The sequence below is a fragment of the Nansenia antarctica genome (genome assembly GCF_963989245.1).
Source record: "Nansenia antarctica genome assembly, chromosome: 17".
NCBI lineage: Eukaryota > Metazoa > Chordata > Actinopteri > Argentiniformes > Microstomatidae > Nansenia > Nansenia antarctica.
In genome coordinates, this window is record NC_137687.1 from 19,818,761 (window position 1) to 19,838,389 (window position 19,629).

The 19,629-nt window shown below is 45.7% G+C and overlaps 1 pseudogene across 1 annotated transcript; it reads right to left on the reverse strand.

The window, feature by feature from the left end:
- Positions 1-6,980: 6,980 nt before the first annotated feature.
- On the reverse strand, positions 6,981-9,152 carry LOC308172476 (dehydrogenase/reductase SDR family member 13-like; annotated as a pseudogene). Its single transcript has 4 exons — positions 9,120-9,152; positions 8,357-8,480; positions 7,620-7,948; positions 6,981-7,240 (listed from the first exon to the last, which is right to left on the reverse strand). The product of its transcript is annotated as a dehydrogenase/reductase SDR family member 13-like (transcript).
- Between the last annotated feature and the right edge of the window lie 10,477 nt (positions 9,153-19,629).

Here is a 19,629-nt window from a genome sequence, read left to right on the forward strand (position 1 = left end):
CCTCTGGGGCTTCCCCCGACTCGTCACCAGGTACGTGGGAGACCCGGCACAGGACCTCCAGACAAAGCCCACCTCATCTCAGGTCCAGCCCACCCACGCAGCCCTGGGAGAACCCAGCCCATCTAAGGTCCAGATGGGAGAACCCAGCCCATCTAAGGTCCAGATGGGAGAACACAGCCCATCTAAGGTCCAGATGGGAGAACCCAGCCCATCTAACGTCCAGATGGGAGAACCCAGCCCATCTAAGGTCCAGATGGGAGAACACAGCCCATCTAAGGTCCAGATGGGAGAACACAGCCCATCTAAGTTCCAGATGGGAGAACCCATCAGATCTCAGGTGCAGTCCACCCATGCAGCCAAGGGAGAACCCAGCCCATCTCAGGTCCAGATGGGAGAACACAGCCCATCTAAGGTCCAGATGGGAGAACCCAGCCCATCTAAGGTCCAGATGGGAGAACACAGCCCATCTAAGGTCCAGATGGGAGAACCCAGCCCATCTAAGGTCCAGATGGGAGAACACAGCCCATCTAAGGTCCAGATGGGAGAACACAGCCCATCTAAGGTCCAGATGGGAGAACCCATCAGATCTCAGGTCCAGATGGGAGAATCCATCAGATCTCAGGTCCAGTCCTCCCACCCAGCCTGCCAGCCTATCTGGACCTATCAGAACCTGGTCTTTAAACAGCTACAGCACCTCCAGAGCCCAGCTACAGCACCTCCAGAGCCCATCTCAGCTCAGGTGCAGTCCACCCATGCAGCCAAGGGAGAACCCAGCCCATCTAAGGCCCAGTCCTCTCACGCAGCTCGCCAGACTATTAAGGAGGATGTCTCATCCAGCCCTCCTATCAGGGAGGTTCCATCTGCCATTCAGCCTATCAGGGAGGTTCCATCTGCCATTCAGCCTATCAGGGAGGTTCCATCTGCCATTCAGCCTATGAGGAGGGCTGCAGCTCCAAACAACAAGAAGAAGAAGAGAAGGACAGGTTGTTGTTTCTGAACCAGGAAGCTATTAGTCCGGGAGCCAAAGCCTGCTTTTCTGATGAACCTTGTTTTGTTGGGTAACGTTTTTTTCTCTGCTGTTTCTTGTTACTTATTACCTGTTTCTTGTTACCTACCTAATACCTATTTTTCTGAGATTTGGGCATTTTGGGCATGAAGGGGTTAATATCTGAAAATGCTCAAATGATATCACAGGGCACCCTCCTGTATGTTGAAGAGGTACCCCCAAGCAACAAGAAACAGCAGAAACATTTTTTATTTACCCGACAAAACAAGGTTCAACCCCATGGCTCCCGGACTATATTTGGTTTATTGACCAACAGAAATTGTTTTGTTACAAGCTTCCTATGACATAAAGTGATTTTTAAATTTTGAATATTGAATGTGACACCATAAATTGCAAAGAAGAACAATAAACAACAACAATGTCACGTGTGTAAGTAAGTAAGTAAGTAAAACTTTATTTATATAGCACCCTTCCCAGCACGGATGCACAGGGTGCTTTACATACAAGAATAACAAAATACAAAAAGTGCAAATTTGAAACATCAATGATTAAAAACACAAAGGGGACAACATAAACAAAACATACACAGGAACAATAAGAAGGCTAAAATTGTTTTAGTGGTTTCGCTTCGGAAGAAACCACCCTTTTCAAGCGGAGCATCCGAGGGGTGTTTGCTGCGGGAGCGACTTCGAATGCGCGTTCTCACAGCTCCAAACGACACAGAGCAAAGCAAACTTTATACTAAACTCTGTTTCAAGTGAAGCAAATGTTCTAGTGAGAACACCCCCTTAGGGGTGAGAACATGACCTGAGTGTAGTTGATGAATCCTGCAGGCTGACTCCTTAACCCTTAAACGACCGTCCTGATTGGATATCAATAATAATTGGCAAACATCATAACTGCCACCTGTTCACTGCCTTTGACATTGAATTGAACATGGTTCAACAAACCTTCACAAACCTTCATATGGTAATAATAATAATACTTGTATCTCTTTTGAAAATGCAGGGTCACTCCTCTAAAATGGTTCATTTAATTAATCCCCTGCCCTGGGCCAATACATTGCACGTGTTCTCCTGCGGTCGCTGTGAAGCTGAAGAACACACACACACACACACACACACACACACACACACACACCAGGGTTCGACGTTAAGGTTTTTTCTTACTTGCCCTGCACGGCAAGTAGGCCTACTTCTCAAATCTACTTGCCCCATCTAAATAACTACTTGCCCTGCCTACCGTTGCCGGCTGTGCGCCGTATAGATTTCTCTAACATACTTCTAACTAAAATCCATTGCCTGTTGATTGTGTGTAAAACACTACAGAACACAAGTTTCTTCAAAAAAACGGTATTTATTAGCTATATTACATCAATCATTATATTTAATTGTAGATGAGAATTGGTTGCAACAATGAACTTATTTGTAGCATGGACGGATAAAAGCAATATGTCAGAAACTGAACCTATCAATCAGTACTCATTCAGATCAGTGAAATGATAAGCGCTATTTCAGAGTATTCAGACAGGGCCAATCACACCCTCTGTGCCCTCTCTGAACAGGTGAGCCGCCTGTTTAACGCCTGGTCACAGCTCACACTCAGAACAGACCGCTTGGACACTTTCAGAACAGCTCTGTTAATGACTGAAATCAGCTCTTTAAGAGATTGTCAAAAGAGACTCTGAAAACGAAACGTTGATAACTTTTGAGCAAAAGGCTGCACACACGTAATTCAAGATACTCTGATTGTCATTTAGAGTTACATTATAGGAGCATTCAACAACAAGTCCAAATGTGCTCCAGAAAAGCAGAAAACAACACTGATAGAACTTGAGAACGAATGCAAATAACAGTCCACTCTCCTGAACAGGCCGCTTGGACACTTTCAGAACAGCTCTGTTAATGACTGAAACCAGCTCTTTAAACAACTACAGGACCTCCAGATAAAGCCCACCTCATCTCTGGTCCAGCCCATCCACGCAGCCATGGGAGAACCCAGCCCATCTCATGTCCAGATGGGAGAAGCTGCCCCATCTCACCCCAGAGAGAAGCTGAAGGAGCCCAAGGAGGACACTCCGCTCTACACCCACCGCCGCCTGCATTGCCCCCCAGAGGCCCAGCAACCCCCCAGGCGCCCCCTGGAGGAGTCCAGCCAGAGTTCTGCGTTGCGTCACTGGAGGCAGGCAGTACGGATGATCTGCATCATCAGGATGCTCCTCCCCGCCAGACTCCGATGCCCCCGCCACGCGGTCACGCACCCTCTGGCCAAGACGTCTACCGTCAGGATAGGACCCCTGGCCTTCTGCCCGCGTGCCAAATCCCTGTGCCAGACTGTCGCCACGGCAACGGAGAGAAAGCCCATCATGGTGTTCCTGTAGGCCGCTTCCATCCCCTTCATCTCCCAGGAGACCAGAGAGAAGCTGGAGTCAAACATCCGGAGGAAAAACAGCCATCGCCTCTGGGGCTTCCCCCGACTCGTCACCAGGTACGTGGGAGACCCGGCACAGGACCTCCAGACAAAGCCCACCTCATCTCAGGTCCAGCCCACCCACGCAGCCCTGGGAGAACCCAGCCCATCTAAGGTCCAGATGGGAGAACCCAGCCCATCTAAGGTCCAGATGGGAGAACACAGCCCATCTAAGGTCCAGATGGGAGAACCCAGCCCATCTAACGTCCAGATGGGAGAACCCAGCCCATCTAAGGTCCAGATGGGAGAACACAGCCCATCTAAGGTCCAGATGGGAGAACACAGCCCATCTAAGTTCCAGATGGGAGAACCCATCAGATCTCAGGTGCAGTCCACCCATGCAGCCAAGGGAGAACCCAGCCCATCTCAGGTCCAGATGGGAGAACACAGCCCATCTAAGGTCCAGATGGGAGAACCCAGCCCATCTAAGGTCCAGATGGGAGAACACAGCCCATCTAAGGTCCAGATGGGAGAACCCAGCCCATCTAAGGTCCAGATGGGAGAACACAGCCCATCTAAGGTCCAGATGGGAGAACACAGCCCATCTAAGGTCCAGATGGGAGAACCCATCAGATCTCAGGTCCAGATGGGAGAATCCATCAGATCTCAGGTCCAGTCCTCCCACCCAGCCTGCCAGCCTATCTGGACCTATCAGAACCTGGTCTTTAAACAGCTACAGCACCTCCAGAGCCCAGCTACAGCACCTCCAGAGCCCATCTCAGCTCAGGTGCAGTCCACCCATGCAGCCAAGGGAGAACCCAGCCCATCTAAGGCCCAGTCCTCTCACGCAGCTCGCCAGACTATTAAGGAGGATGTCTCATCCAGCCCTCCTATCAGGGAGGTTCCATCTGCCATTCAGCCTATCAGGGAGGTTCCATCTGCCATTCAGCCTATCAGGGAGGTTCCATCTGCCATTCAGCCTATGAGGAGGGCTGCAGCTCCAAACAACAAGAAGAAGAAGAGAAGGACAGGTTGTTGTTTCTGAACCAGGAAGCTATTAGTCCGGGAGCCAAAGCCTGCTTTTCTGATGAACCTTGTTTTGTTGGGTAACGTTTTTTTCTCTGCTGTTTCTTGTTACTTATTACCTGTTTCTTGTTACCTACCTAATACCTATTTTTCTGAGATTTGGGCATTTTGGGCATGAAGGGGTTAATATCTGAAAATGCTCAAATGATATCACAGGGCACCCTCCTGTATGTTGAAGAGGTACCCCCAAGCAACAAGAAACAGCAGAAACATTTTTTATTTACCCGACAAAACAAGGTTCAACCCCATGGCTCCCGGACTATATTTGGTTTATTGACCAACAGAAATTGTTTTGTTACAAGCTTCCTATGACATAAAGTGATTTTTAAATTTTGAATATTGAATGTGACACCATAAATTGCAAAGAAGAACAATAAACAACAACAATGTCACGTGTGTAAGTAAGTAAGTAAGTAAAACTTTATTTATATAGCACCCTTCCCAGCACGGATGCACAGGGTGCTTTACATACAAGAATAACAAAATACAAAAAGTGCAAATTTGAAACATCAATGATTAAAAACACAAAGGGGACAACATAAACAAAACATACACAGGAACAATAAGAAGGCTAAAATTGTTTTAGTGGTTTCGCTTCGGAAGAAACCACCCTTTTCAAGCGGAGCATCCGAGGGGTGTTTGCTGCGGGAGCGACTTCGAATGCGCGTTCTCACAGCTCCAAACGACACAGAGCAAAGCAAACTTTATACTAAACTCTGTTTCAAGTGAAGCAAATGTTCTAGTGAGAACACCCCCTTAGGGGTGAGAACATGACCTGAGTGTAGTTGATGAATCCTGCAGGCTGACTCCTTAACCCTTAAACGACCGTCCTGATTGGATATCAATAATAATTGGCAAACATCATAACTGCCACCTGTTCACTGCCTTTGACATTGAATTGAACATGGTTCAACAAACCTTCACAAACCTTCATATGGTAATAATAATAATACTTGTATCTCTTTTGAAAATGCAGGGTCACTCCTCTAAAATGGTTCATTTAATTAATCCCCTGCCCTGGGCCAATACATTGCACGTGTTCTCCTGCGGTCGCTGTGAAGCTGAAGAACACACACACACACACACACACACACACACACACACACACCAGGGTTCGACGTTAAGGTTTTTTCTTACTTGCCCTGCACGGCAAGTAGGCCTACTTCTCAAATCTACTTGCCCCATCTAAATAACTACTTGCCCTGCCTACCGTTGCCGGCTGTGCGCCGTATAGATTTCTCTAACATACTTCTAACTAAAATCCATTGCCTGTTGATTGTGTGTAAAACACTACAGAACACAAGTTTCTTCAAAAAAACGGTATTTATTAGCTATATTACATCAATCATTATATTTAATTGTAGATGAGAATTGGTTGCAACAATGAACTTATTTGTAGCATGGACGGATAAAAGCAATATGTCAGAAACTGAACCTATCAATCAGTACTCATTCAGATCAGTGAAATGATAAGCGCTATTTCAGAGTATTCAGACAGGGCCAATCACACCCTCTGTGCCCTCTCTGAACAGGTGAGCCGCCTGTTTAACGCCTGGTCACAGCTCACATTAGGGGTGGTGGGAATCACAGGGTAACTCACGGTACGATACCGATGGTATCACGATACAGAGATTCTGCGATAATCGATACATAGTAAGACAATCCATCAGCGATACATCACAGTATCTGTGTTAACTGAAGAAAAAATACCACTATAAAGGCAAAAAGCAGGAATTATATTTTTTATTCATTCACTTTGTTGTCGCTGGTTGTGAACAATGAAAGAAACAATAAATTAGGCCTAGCTTACATCTTTCTTACTCTTAGCTTAGTGTCTCATACATACATCACGTAGTGACGCCTGTGTTATAGACATTAGGTTAGGAACAGGTGCCACCCCATGTGTTTATATTAGACCTGGTGTGGTTAGGTAGTTTAAGGTTAGGTAGTTAGAACCTTTTACTTTCTTTGGCACCGTTCCATGTTCCCTTTGTTCCCCTGTGGCGTTTTTTCTGTTAATACAAATAAAATACAATTCTTTCATTTTAGTTCTGGTTTCGTAGTGTGTTGTTTGTAACGCGTCCACATTCAGTAGCATCGATGTAGCATGTTAGGCCCTGGTTAACAACATTAAATAGAATTCCCTATTTATTTAAGCATATAGCACAGGCCTTCGTCACATGGTTATTACACCGTCACATTCGGGTTTTTCTTCAGGTAACTCTCTCTTTTTTATCCATACATGTGTTTGCATCCCTGGGAAGACAGTGTTGACGGTACAAGTGTCCTCAAAGATCCCAGCCATCCCAACCACAGTCTGTTCGACCTGAGGCCGTCCAAATGACGGAGCCAGGGCCTCAAGGGCCTGTGCATTGTGCTGCCAAGGAATGTCAAGGAATCCGGAACCTAAGGATTTGACTCTCGGAACCTAAGAATGTGACGTAACAATCAAACTTGAAACTGGAGTCCCCGAGTCCTCTTATGATAGGCCGGCGAGCCTCTCACTCACTTCCCAGAGCTTCCTGGCCACCGCGTCGTCCCGCCCCTTGGCGCCCACATCCTGTAGGCCGCAGGAAGAGAAGTAGCGTCCGCTGAGGGGCTCCAGGCCCTCCTGGAGGGCACAGTGCAGGGTGGTCTGGGACCCCGCCTCTGCGTCCAGGAAGAAGAGCTTGGAGCAGAGCCACAGGGGAAGTCTTTGCCACAGGCTCAGGTTGCGACATATGTCAGTGTCGACGACTCCTGCCAGGGGGAGGAGAGAGAAAAGATCAAAACAGATTGGGATTAACTGTCTTCATTGACTTGATTGGTAGCATTAGCATCATTAGCATTACCATCACCACTTCGTGAGCTTAGAATGATAAGGTTCTATCTCCGTTTAGGGCAGTTCAGAGATATTGAGCGTCAACGTTTTTACATCCATTATGTTTTGTGAGATGGAACCTTTTATGAATTACTAACTCAACAATTTCAACATTTTAAAAATAACACCACACAGGCATTAATAAACACCTAATGGATCAGATTATGTAAAAAAACTAAATTTTGACCAAAAATAGAGATCCTAGAACCTTATAATTGTAACGTCACGACTTCCAGGTTGGGTCAAAGCCCCACTGACCTGGGTGGAGGCTGTAGCAGGTGACCTCCGCCCCCTCCAGACGGTTAGCCAGCTCGCGCGTGAAGAGGACGTTGCACAGCTTGCTGTTGCATAGGCCCTGAGGCTCTGCCAGGCAGACTGACCCGGGGGGACCAGGTCTTTGCGGGAGCCAATCAGGGCGAAGTCCAGGGTGCCCAGGCGGTGCAGGAGGCCCGACACGTTGACCACGCGGCTCGGACCGCACCGCTTCAACCGGTCCAGCAGTAGCGAGGTCAGCAGGAAGTGACCCAGGTGGTTGACGCCGAACGCCGCACCGAAGCCGTCGCCCGTGCGGCCGAGTCCCATCATCCCTGAAAGAGGAGAAGAGAGGCCAAAGCGTGACGTTAGAATTATAAAGGTTCTATCTCCATTTTTGTAAAAATTTAGTTTAGAGGACAAATGCTTTTGCATTCAAACATCTGCCCCATTTCCCTCCCTCCCTTCCTTCCTTTCACTCTCCCTCTCCCTCTCTCTCCCTCTACCTCCCTTTCTCTCTCTCTCCATCTTTCTTTCTCCCTCCCTCCCTTCCTTTCACTCTCCCTCTCTCTCCCTCTACCTCCCTTTCTCTCTGTCTCCGTCTTTCTTTCTCCCTCCCTTCCTTCCTTTCACTCTCCCTCTCCCTCTCTCTCCCTCCCTCTCTCTCTCTCTCTCTCTCTCTTTTTCTACCTCCCTTTCTCTCTCTGTCTCCCTCCCTCCCTCCCTCCCTCTTCAGAACTCACCTGCATTGTTGATGAGCAGGTCCAGCCTGGGCTCCGTCTTCAGGAAGGTCTCAGCGAAGCAGCGCACGGACTCCAGACTCCCCAGTTCCAGCTGCATGAACACCACCTCACTGCTGCCACTCTCCTGCAGGACAGATGAGAACTAGTGGAACACTGGAACACTGGAAATACATAACGATTCTAGAACACATTTGTGAGCTTAGAATGATAAGGTTCTATCTCCGTTTAGGGCAGTTCAGAGATATTGAGCGTCAACGTTTTTACATTCCATTATGTTTTGTGAGATGGAACCTTTGTATTTTATGAATTACTAACTCAAAAATGTCAACATTTAAAAATAACACCACACAGGCATTAATAATATAGATAGAACCTTATAATTCTAACATCATGAACTAGTGAAACAAACACTAGAAATACATAACGATTCTAGAACACTTAGAATTGTCTTAGATGTGATAGTCATACTAACAAATACACAGTGTTTACACAGTGTTTACAGCACAGAGAGCAACAATAGATGTGTGTTTGACACCATTCCTCATTCCGTTCCATGCATTAGGCTACAAGGAGCATTGTGACTGCCAATGATGGCACTTTTTTCTTATGATGGCTGACGCATAGACGATTCACTTACCTTTGAAATCCCTATATATGTCTTAGGGTCACTACAGGGTAACAACGTATTTATCTAGGACAAGTAGTTCTGATTGTGGTGGTTGACAACATTGGCCGGGTAAGGGTAAGGGTATGGGTCACGTACCCTTCTGATGTCACATAGTTCATAAGTAATCATTCTTTACCTGAGACAATGGAGACCAGTTCAGCAACTATTCTACACCTGGGACAATGAAGACCAGTTCATAAGTAATCATTCTACACCTGAGACAATGCAGACCAGTTCATGCTACACCTGAGACAATGCAGACCAGTTCATTCTACACCTGAGACAATGAAGACCAGTTCATAAGTAATCATTCTACACCTGAGACAATGCAGACCAGTTCATTCTACACCTGAGACAATGCAGACCAGTTCATTCTACACCTGAGACAATGCAGACCAGTTCATTCTACACCTGAGACAATGAAGACCAGTTCATAAGTAATCATTCTACACCTGAGACAGTGGAAAGTAGACATCTTAGGAGACACAGTAGAGGGGAAAGCAGGTGTCTCAGGAGACACAGTGCTGGGGGGTAGTAGATGTCTCAGGAGGAGCAGTTAAGATGTAACCTGAAGAGATGGAGGTCTTAATTAATTAATTAATTTGGCCATTTAGCAGACGCTTTTAATCCAAAGCGACTTACAATTAGGAATTACAGGGACATTCCCCCTGGAGTAACTGAGGGCTAAGTGCCTTACTCAAGGACACACTAGTAGTGGTGTGGTTTCAGGCGGGATTTGAACTCACAACCTTCCGATCACAGTCCAACTCACTATCCACTAGACCACCACTACCCCTAGGTCTTCAGTCTACGACGGAAGATGGGGAGTGACTCTGCAGTTCTGAAACCAGTGGGAAGCTCATTCCACCAGCAGGGAGCGAGTGTAGTGAAGAGACGTGACAGGGCAGGTGTGACTGCCGCGTTGGCGTAGAGGTGGTGGGACCAGTCCCCCAGCAGAGGTGGAGGAGTGGAGTAAACAGGCTTATGTTTGGGGGGGTAACTTCAGCCCATTCACTCCGCTCTCCACCTCTGCTGGCCGACTGGCCCCACCACCTCTACGCCAATGCGGCAGTGACGCTGCTCAGTCACATGTCTTCACTAGACTCACTACTGCCCCCTGGTGGAATGAACTTCACATGGCTGTCAGAACTGCAGTCACACCCCATCATCTGTCAGAGACTGAAGACCTCCATCTCTTCAGGATACACCTATACTGCCCCTCCTGAGACATCTACTACCCCCCAGCACTGTCTCTCCTGAGACACCTGCACCCCTCCCCCCCCCCCCCAATACCGTTTCTCCTGAGACATCTACTACCCCCTTGTACGATTTCACCAATGTCTATAAATCTTTGTTCTTCTAGCACGACGACTGCCAATGGACCCTGGCCTATGCATAGACTACTTTTCCTGCTATGACTGTTGGATAGGTGATTCACTTACTTAGTCAAATGTATTATTGTAAGTTGCTTCGGAATAAGGTGTCTGCTAAATGCCAAACATGTAAATGCAGTGCTGGGCTGTGAGTAGGGTGGATATCCCTGTGGGGGATCAAATATACATTGTAAAGGTTTAATTGTGTTAATATTGTATATATTGAAATTACCTTTGAGGCACAGGAACTGGGGGAGGGGTCTGTCTGAGCAAATCAGCATAAGTAATCATTCTACACCTGAGACAATGGAGACCAGTTCATAAGTAATCATTCTACACCTGAGACAATGGAAACCAGTTCATAAGAAATAATTCTAAACCTGAGAAAATGGAGACTAGTTCATAAGAAATCATTCTACACCTGAGACAATGGAGACTAGTTCATAAGTAATCATTCTACACCTGAGACAATGGAGACCAGTTCATAAGTAATCATTCTACAACTGAGACAATAGAGACCAGTTCATTCTACACCTGAGACAATGGAGACCAGTTCATTCTACACCTGAGACAATGGAGACCAGTTCATAAGTAATCATTCTACACCTGAGACAATGGAGACCAGTTCATTCTACACCTGAGATAATGGAGACCAGTTCATTCTACACCTGAGTCAATGGAAAGTAGACATCTTAGGAGACACAGTAGAGGAGAAAGCAGGTGTCTCAGTAGACACAGTGCTGGGGGGTAGTAGATGTCTCAGGAAGAGTAGTTAAGATGTAACCTGAAGAGATGGAGGTCTTCAGTCTACGACGGAAGATGGGGAGTGACTCTGCAGTTCTGAAACCAGTGGGAAGCTCATTCCACCAGCAGGGAGCGAGTGTAGTGAAGAGACGTGACCGGGCAGCGTGACTGCCGCGTTGGCGTAGAGGTGGTGGGACCAATCCCCCAGCAGAGGTGGAGGAGTGGAGTAAACGGGCTTAAGTTTGGGGGGGTAACTTCAGCCCATTCACTCCGCTCTCCACCTCTGCTGGCCGACTGGCCCCACCACCTCTACGCCAATGCGGCAGTGACGCTGCCCAGTGACATCGCTTCACTATGCTCACTACTGCGCCCTGGTGGAATGAACCTCCCATGGCTGTCAGAACTGCAGAGTCACACCCCATCATCTGTCAGAGAATGAAGACTCATCTCTTCAGGCTGCACCTATACTGCTCCCCCTGAGACATCTACTACCCCTGAGCACTGTGTCTACTGAGACACCTGCATCCACCACCCCCCCCCCCCACCCCAATACTGCTCCTCCTGAGACATCTACTACCCCCCAGCACGGTGTCTCCTGAGACACCTGCATCCCCCACCCCCATACTGTTTCTCCTGAGACATCTACTACCCCCCAGCACGGTGTCTCCTGAGACACCTGCATCCCCCCCCCCCATACTGTTTCTCCTGAGACATCTACTACCCCCCAGCACTGTGTCTACCGAGACACATGCATTCCCCCCCCAATACTGTTTCTCTAGAGACATCTACTACCCCCTTGTACAATTTCACCAATGTCTACAAATCTTCCTTCTTCTAGCACGACGACTGCCAATGGACCCTGGCCTATGCATAGATTACTTTTCCTGCTATGACTGTTGGATAGATGATTCACTTACTTACTTACTTACTTACTTTGGAATAAGGCGTCTGCTAAATGCCAAACATGTAAATGTAGTGCTGGGCTGTGAGTATGGTGGATATTACTGTGGGGGATCAAATATACATTGTAAAGGTTTAATTGTGTTAATATTGTATATATATTGTAATTACCTTTGAGGCACAAGAACTGGGGGAGGGGTCTGTCTGAGCAAATCAGCATAAGAAATCATTCTACACCTGAGACAATGGAGACCAGTTCATTCTACACCTGAGACAATGGAAACCAGTTCATTCTATACCTGAGACAATGGAGACCAGTTCATTCTATACCTGAGACAATGGAGACCAGTTCATAAGTAATCATTATTTACCTGAGACAATGGAGACCAGTTCATAAGTAATCATTCTACACCTGAGACAATGGAAAGTAGACATCTTAGGAGACACAGTAGAGGGGAAAGCAGGTGTCTCAGGAGACACAGTGCTGGGAGGTAGTAGATGTCTCAGGAGGAGCAGTTAAGATGTAACCTGAAGAGATGGAGGTCTTCAGTCTCCGACGGAAGATGGGGAGTGACTCTGCAGTTCTGAAACCAGTGGGAAGCTCATTCCACCAGCAGAGAGCGAGTGTAGTGAAGAGATGTGACCGGGCAGCGTGACTGCCGTGTTGGCGTTGAGGTGGTGGGACCAGTCCCCCAGCAGAGGTGGAGGAGTGGCGTAAACGGGCTTAAGTTTGGGGGGTAACTTCAGGCCATTCACTCCGCTCTCCACCTCTGCTGGCCGACTGGCCCCACCACCTCTACGCCAATGCGGCAGTGACGCTGCTCAGTCACGTCTCTTCACTATGCTCACTACAGCCCCCTGGTGGAATGAACTTCCCATGGCTGTCAGAACTGCAGAGTCACACCCCATCATCTGTCAGAGAATGAAGACTCATCTCTTCAGGCTACACCTATACTGCTCCTCCTGAGACATCTGCATTCCCCCCCCCCCCCCCAATACTGTTTCTCCAGAGACATCTACTACCCCCCAGCACTGTGTCTCCTGAGACACCTGCATTCCCCCCCTCCCCCATACTGTTTCTCCTGAGACATCTACTACCCCCTTGTACCATTTCACCAATGTCTATAAATCTTCGTTCTTCTAGCACAACGACTGCCAATGGACCCTGGCCTATGCATAGACTACTTGTCCTGTTGGACAGATGATTCACTCACTTAGTCAAATGTATGATTGTAAGTTGCTTTGGAATAAGGCGTCTGCTAAACACCAAAAATATAAATGCACTGCTAGGCTGTGAGTATGGTGGATATCCCTGTGGGGGACCAAATATACATTATAAAGGTTTAATTGTGTTAATATTGTATATGTTGAAATTACCTTTGAGGCACAAGAACTGGGGGAGGGGTCCATCTGAGAAAATCAGCATAAGTAATCATTCTACACCTGAGACAATGGAGACCAGTTCATTCTACACCTGAGACAATGCAGCCTTTTGCTCAAAAGTTATCAACGTTTCGTTTTCAGAGTCTCTTTTGACAATCCCTTAGAGAGCTGATTTCAGTCATTAACAGAGCTGTTCTGAAAGTGTCCAAGCGGCCTGTTCTGAGAGTGGACTGTTTTTTGCATTCGTTCTCAAGTTATATCAAAGTGTTGTTTTCTGCCTTTCTGGAGCACATTTTGACTTGTTGTTGAATGCTCCTGTCGTGTATTTCATGCTCTCTGACACACAATGGATAGATTGTGAACATGCCCATCTGGCCTTTTGACCGGCCTTTTGACCAGCATCTGCGGGGGCTGTAATATCATCACGGGTAGATATAATTGCATTAGGGCCCGAGCCAGCAAGACGCCCATAGGATGAATTGCATTAGAATTGTATTAGACCATAGGGTGAATTGCATTGGAATTGAATTAGACCATGGGGTTATGGAAGACAACGCACGGAATGAGCCCGGGGAGTCCTTGGGATGGCCCCTGATAATAAGATCAGAGGATGAGGGGATAGTGGGATCCTACTATGTCTCCTCTGGCAACTTTGTATCTGACCAAATTAAAATGACGTGGATAGCCTGGAGACACTGATCATTAACAGATGTTAACAACACATAGAACGGGACATCATTGGTTAGAAGACCATATCTCTGTTTTGGTTGGCTCGGCGACAGTGACACGGGGGGGTATAAAATCCTGTACACACACAAATTCTGTCTCTTTTCTTCATATCCTGTGACCGATTCAGATGAACAGCTCCAGAGAGAGCCATGCTGTGTAACCTGCTTTTTTGAATAAACAGTCTTAAATTTGCTCAAGAACTCTTCTTCATTTTTAGCAGTAACAGATACCAAAATATACGAAACTCCTATAATGTAACTCTAAAAGACAATCAGAGCAACTTAAATTACGTGTGTGCAGCCTTTTGCTCAAAAGTTATCAACGTTTCGTTTTCAGAGTCTCTTTTGACAATCTCTTAAAGAGCTGATTTCAGTCATTAACTGATAAGATGATGCTTTGTCCCCAATGAATGAATGAATCAATCGGAATCACCAAAGGTCAGCTCAGTTGGACAGTTTGAAGAGGTTTATTCGTCTGATCAGAGATTCATCTTGTTTCATGCGTTTACAATCATGAATGGACCTCTCCTCCCATGCACCCAGTCTTATGGTCCAAATAACTGCTGAGTTAGCCCTCAGCTGTGTAGTTGTCACTCATGAACGGGCTGTTTTGCCTGGCAACTCTGGTCATACGATTCCTGACTTTCCCTAAATATATTGACCTCTTGACCCACTCTCCCTTGCTGGCTATTTGACCTACTTTCGTGACCCAGATATGTTAGCCTAGCCAGCAGTTTCACACAAGAGAGCTGCCTAGTGAGTTCATGTTTTAATGTCTACAAATTATCTATGCACACTTATGAAAACACATCATAACAATCCACTCTTTTTTTTCCCTCTAATCTGGGAAATTATTTGTAATTATATGATCAATATTTCTTACTGTCACATGGCTGAAACCTCACATTCCCCCCCCGGGGACATCATTAAATGATCTCTTCCCGTAGGCAAATGTGAGCCCCCAGTCATGCCTCAATGGCCGATCAAACGTCTCATCCCTCAATTTACTTAAAGATGAGTAAAAGGTCGTCCATGGTTAACCTACTCTAGTTAATAATTGCCTTCTTTGGATAAAAACCTTTTGATGTTTGAAGGAGAAAATATCCAAATAGGCTCTTATTACTATGTCTAAGCACTCAATTTGCATATAACAGTTATATTTTTTAATTCTATTCATTCCGTGCGTTACTTGAGATTATAATTCACAGCAAATTGACTATATCTTCCATGATTTGTTTACACTTATGCATGTTTTTCACAAACTGGAGGTTGTTTTGTTATCTTGATTGTTGTCGGTCTTCAACAGAGGGACCTCATGCTTTTCCTGGTCGCATGAGGCACTATCTGAGACGACGATTCCCATGGCCGTCTGCTTCTAGCCTTGGTTGACCCCTTTTCTCTTGTTGCTGTGTTATTGAGAGACTCATAGTAGAAATTATTTCATTCACACCATACTTTCACTTTTGCTCTGCTTTCTCCCTTTCTCCTTCTGTTGATGAGGTATCAGAGCTTGATGTAGGGCTCTGTCTTCTTTGTGCAAAGTTCACATGAATGTCTCTGGTTGCAATCATTGGCATGTTAGTTGTGACATTCATGGATCGCATAATGAGTGCACGGAAAATCGGAAAGCAGCATCCCATGATCACAATAATAATCATCATGATTATTATCACTGGTGTTATGAGTCCCATAATCCATGTTAGTGTTGTGTTTCCATTGAAGAATTTTGCAAGGTACTCGAATACTTCTGATCCATATCCTCCTCCTTCTCTGGCTTCTCTGTTAGTTCTAACTATACCCTGTTGAATTCTCTTAATGTTCCTAATAGCATTGGACAAGTTACCCAAACCTTCTGACATTGAGGGTAAATATGTGCAACAGGTGTCTGATCCTACAATGGCGCATACTCCTCCTTGTGCGGCTGTAATCGAATCTAGGGCAATGCGGTTGTCAATGGTGAATTGTCTTATGGTAGCAATTTCGCTGCTTAAAGCTTGAAATCCCATTAGAGTCGCGTTGGCCACTTGGGAAAGGTCATGCCGGGTTAATGCTATCAAGTAATGGTTGGCATACTGTAACTCGGTATTCCAAAATATGGACTTGAACACTAGTTGTGCATGTGTGAAGATTCTAGACTCTTCAGGTAGCTTGTAATACTTGTCGGCCAACTTTTTTGGGTCAGTGTTTTTCAAGTGTATGTACCCCTCTACCTCATTACTCTGCCTTTTCTGTCGTCTACTGCTATTGCGTGTTGTCAAGTCGTTGTCTTCGTATTCTATGGGTTCAACTAAATACACCAGGTCATTCAACATGCACATTCCACAGATCCCACGAAACCTTGGTGGTAGGTTTGTCCAAACCTGGTTTCCACAACACCAAAGGAAACCTGGAATCTCTACCGTGCCAATCTTAGATATCTTTACTGCGTTGTGGCGGTAGTCGAAAAAGTGTTTGCATTTTGTGGGATATAAATAGCCGACATCCGTGGCTCCGGTGTCCTCGGTGGGCTGTCCCATCACACATACATCAAATACTGCTGAGTCATTAACCGTAGCAGATATTTTCGTAGGTTTAGTGGCCAAATCACTAGGTACATTCAGGATGCTGTTCCTAAATAGTGTGTGACATCCAGTTAGTGATGGGAAGTAATCCAAAGTGGTGTAGGAGTTTGCCTGTGTGTAGTCTGTATCAACGCCATTATCCTGTCGTACAGATATGTTAGAATGGATTATGTATGAAATCACTTCTTTCACTTGCCCTTGTTCCATGACGGACAGTTTAGTCGTCTTACCTATGTATACACTATTGGGTTGGACAATGGGTCTAGCGGTTGCGCCAGTGTAGTATTGTCCTGTAGTGGCTGGATGTACCTGCAATATGTAGTGGTATGCTAGGACACATAGTGTTGATAACCCCTTGTCATCAGTGAGTGGCACTGCATAAGATGGAAATAATTCTACTGTTGATTGAGGAAACATAGAGCATGCGTAACATGAGTTCGGTGTTAGTTTTCTAACTTTGCTTGTCATTGTTTTATACCACAAGTTAGATGCAAATGGGTGAGTGTCTTCTTGCTTCAGGCCAACTTCATTATAGTCAATCACTCGTATTTCGTCTGGTGTGTCATGTTTGAAATTGTCACTTTGGTCTTGTCCTAGTCCCATTTTCCTGATTTTGTCATTATCAATGTTGTCAGACCAATAAGGTGCACATCGACCATGCCAGAAACTGGGCAGATAAGTGTAGACATTTTCTCCACACATCCAAATGATATAGTCTGTGGCAGGCCATGGTTTGTTGACATCTAAGAATATCCGCTTGTCAGGGCACGCTAGGTTGATCCCCACGTCGTGCAGCGTCTGGTAGCTTTTAATAGGGTCTACACAAGTCAAAGGTCGTTGTTGTTGTCTAGCAATCGTGCGTACTATCGGCACATTGTCAAATGTCTCTAAGTCTCTTTGTACCGGGAAATCAGGTAGTAATTTTTTCCACAATGTGTTGCAAAACTCATTGGTAGGTGTCGATGCGCCCATTGCTGGGAGTGATAATGGTAATATGTGAAGATTCTCTCCCTCTAGGGATCTGAGTTTCACATTGACATGTACCGATCCCTCATTTAGAGCGATGAAAGTCACATTATCGATGTAGAACGATTTTCTACCTGAGGTCCTTAGTGGGTACCAGAAACAGTGCATTTCGTCCTCAGTCATAGGTGTGTTGTCCAAAGTGCCAATGTTAGTCATGGATTCAATCCTTTGTATGTTACGTTTCATGCGCATGAGCGTATCATTAGTTTTGTCATTCACTCCCGTCTCTCGTTTGTTAATACACATGAATATAAATGTATATATGACCGTAAGCATCGCGGCCATTCCCATAATCCATAGCGTGGCTCTGATTGTTTGATGCTTTTGTTCCATTCCTTGTTTGGTGTCACTTGTCATCTGGTTCTGTGATCTTAACATACAACATTTCAGAAAGAAAGATCATCATAGCAGAGATACTTGTCACAAATGTTCTGGGTTATATTAAATGTTCCTGTTGTGTGTGTGTATGTGTGTGTGTGTGTGTGTGTGTGTGTGTGTGTGTGTGTGTGTGTCATTCTATCTCCTCCCCGTCACTCAGTTAATCTAATTTGGGAGTGCTAAGGGGGGGGGGCTGCTTTCAGCCTAGAAGCATGTACCCATTGCGGCTGGCTTGTTACCTTAACCGCCGTTCGGGTGGTCAATAATATTTGGGTAGGTGGGCCGTACCTTGGTTCACCTCCTAGCGTTACCGGTTTGAGACTTTTTACCAGGACGTAGTCTCCTGCTTGGAAATCGTGAATCGGCTTTTCACCTGGTGAAGGCAACGAATCAGTCACCTGTTGGGAATATCTACAAACAAAGTGGCACAAGTGTTTAACATAGTTCTGTTGCAATTCTTGCAATTGTGTTATGTCAATAGCCGCTGTCTCCTTCATCAATGCACCTAGGGGAAAAGGACGTGCCATCAAAACTTCATGAGGTGACAGGCCAGTGCATGCGTTTGGCATAGCTCGAATTGACATAAGTGCTATTGGAAGACCCTCTATCCAATTGACCTGTCTTGCTTGGTGCAATTTCATTAATTTATCTTTTATAGTCCTGTTGGTCCTTTCGACTTGGCCAGAACTCTGTGGGTTGTAAGGTATGTGGAACGTCCATTTTATCCCTAGTGCTGCTGCCAACAGTTTGGTAACCCTAGATGTGAAGGGTGTCCCGTTATCTGAGTCGATCCCTGTGGGGATTCCGAATCGAGGTATAATGTGTTCCATTAGGCATTTTACAACTGTTTGCGCATTTTCTTTCCTTGTTGCAAACGCTTCTGTCCATTTTGAAAATCTATCAACAATTACCAATAGATATGAAAAACCTCTACATTTTGGCATGTGAGAGAAATCAATTTGCAACTGTTGCCATGGTCCTTCTGGCTTAGGTAAATGTTGTCGTTTAGCAGGGTTAATGTTTGGATTACATCTTGCGCAAACTAAACATTTATGAATGAAATGTCTTACTTGTTTTTCAAGACCAATTGTAAAAAACAACTTCGATATGTATTCTGTCACTCCTTTGTACCCTATGTGTGTTGGGCCATGTATGAACGATATGAGTGCTTCATATGCTATTTTTGGTAAGGCAATTCGTTCATCCGTAAATTTCCATAAGCCTATGTCATCTCTGATGCATCCTTTCCTTTCCCACAATATAATTTCTGATTGATCTGCTTGATCTTGGAACGATAACAATGCATCAGTGGTGAATGGTGGGTCTGTTGTTAATACTGCCATGGTCACGTGTTCCAACCATGGTGCAGGCGATCCATGTAATGCTGCATTTTGGGCATGTTTGTCTGCCAAGTTGTTTCCTCTTGCCACCTCTGAATTTTCTCTGGAATGGCCTTTGCACTTAACTATGGCAATTCGTGCTGGAAGCATCAGTGCTTCCAACAGTTCCTTTA